We start from the raw sequence: 1,962 nt of genomic DNA, 5'->3' as shown, positions 1-1,962 counted from the left end.
GGGCAGAGAGAGAGAGAGAGAGAATCCCAGGCACTGACAGCCTGGAGCCTGACATGGGGCTCAAACTCAGGAACCGCAAGATCACGACCCAAGCTCAAATCAAGAGTCAGAGGCTCAACTGACTGAGCCAGCCAGGTGCCCCGGACAGAGAGCCTTGAATATCAGGAGTCCCTCCAAGTCTGCAGACCGGCTCTGCTCTGTCACTCTTTCAACACTTGGCTAGACTTGTCCTAAACCTGAGGTAAAAGCTTAATGTCTTCTTAGCCTTTTTTTCTGAGTATGTACCTCACCTGAGCATGAACGTGGCTTTCAAACTCCCCTGTACAGAGCTGCTTTTCAATGTCCTAACTTCCCAAAGAGTTTGACCCCATCTTCTCCTCGGACCTCAGATGGTACATTCTCTTGCACCAGGCATCTGCGGGTCTGTCTGTATTCACCTTGTAGCTTTTATAAGCCATCAGTTCACTTGTTCCACCTGAGTTTCTAGTTAGGTGAAAAAAACAAGTACTGGGGTGCCTGGGTGGCTCAGTTGGTTAAGCGTCTGACTTTAGCTCAGGTCACCATCTCACGGCTCGTGAGTTCGAGCCCCGCGTCGGGCTCTGTGCTGACAGCTCAGAGCCCGGAGCCTGCTTCAGATTCTGTGTCTCTCTCTCTCTCTGCCCCTCCCCTGTTCGCACTCTCTCTCTCTCAAGAATAAAGAAAGAAAAGAAAGAAAAGAAAAGAAAAGAGAGAGAGAAAGAAACAAACAAAGAGACAAGTACCTTGTGTCAATCCTTCAAGATCCTCCAGAAAGGTTAGAACAGACACGCAGTAATTTGCAAATAAGGTCTTCTCTGCTCCCTTGGGTTCAACGGAGGAGCTGGGAACCAAGCTGCCATGGCTTCAAGACCAAGGCCACCGATGTGCTGGGGAGAGAGTCAGGAAGGGGTAAGTGAAAAGGCACAACACTTTCCCCCCATTTGAACGTGGCTTTTTCTTGATTAGGTGTTCATTTGGTTGCTGTAAACCTCGATTTTCCAGAGCTCTGCTGGAACTCTGGTTCACTTCCTGCTTCCTCCCTGCCAATGTTTCTGTGGGGGAGCAAGAACTTGGAGCTTCCCAGCCACCACGTTGCTGACACTGCTCGAATAGTTTGCTGCTCTCTCTTTGTCCCGGGTCTGACTCACAGAGACAGACAATGTGCCGAGCAATTACATGTCTTGTAAATCAAGTTTAACTGTGTGTTTACATAATAGTCATGGGCTGCTTGAGTGGAACAATGGCAGAACCGAGGAGCTTCGACAGGGATCAGAGACTGCCCAGATGAACGGGTCTGGGACCTGGCCCTTTGGCAGAAAGTTTACCTGATTGACAACACTCGGCACAGGAGAGATGCTTCAAAATTAGAACTGCATTGAGAGCACAATCTCTGAGCCAACTGGCAAGGGTCTGAAGTCAGTCTTTTATCTTTTACTAGCTTTTGTGACCACTGGAAGCTTGCTAAAATGTACCGCAACCCCTCGCTTTTTTGAAAGACAGGAAACAGAATTACTTTACAGAATTTGCTCAAGTTTTACGGTATTAATCTGTGGGTGCTCATTTCCACAAAACGATGGAAATGGTGCCTGAGAGGCCTTGGTGTTGCTAGTTGCTGGCCCGTTGTGACAAGGCTATACCTGTTCTGCTGTTGAGCATAAACTATCTTACAACCCAAACCCCACAGGTTCACTCTCTGTGATGGAACAAGACCAACACGAGGCCGCTGTCATGTCTGTAACTGAATTACACAAGGAAACTGCCCAAGCCACAACAATGACCACATGTGTCACTATTCTGACACAGACGATTGACTATTGTGTTTTTTTAATTTTAACGTTTATTTTATGTTTGAGAGGGAGAGAGAGAGAAGAGACAGAGTGCGAGGAGGGGAGGGGCAGAGAGAGAGGGAGGCGCAGAATCCGAAGCAGGCTCCAGGCTCCGAGC

At 48.4% G+C, this 1,962-nt stretch overlaps 1 long non-coding RNA gene across 1 annotated transcript in view; it reads left to right on the top strand.

Annotated features, from left to right (window-relative positions):
- Positions 1–708: 708 nt before the first annotated feature.
- The window catches only part of LOC121014026 (uncharacterized), a 7,731-nt gene continuing 6,477 nt past the window's right edge, over positions 709–1,962 (top strand). The window contains exon 1 of the long non-coding RNA XR_005783020.1: positions 709–927. This is a non-coding gene — a long non-coding RNA (uncharacterized LOC121014026). The remainder of the gene's footprint in view (positions 928–1,962) is intronic.

The sequence above is a fragment of the Herpailurus yagouaroundi genome, unplaced genomic scaffold (genome assembly GCF_014898765.1).
Source record: "Herpailurus yagouaroundi ecotype Mexico unplaced genomic scaffold, PumYag 200, whole genome shotgun sequence".
Taxonomy (NCBI): domain Eukaryota; kingdom Metazoa; phylum Chordata; class Mammalia; order Carnivora; family Felidae; genus Herpailurus; species Herpailurus yagouaroundi.
The sequence above is the reverse complement of the archived record's forward strand: the minus strand, read 5'-3'. Positions and strand labels throughout refer to the sequence as shown.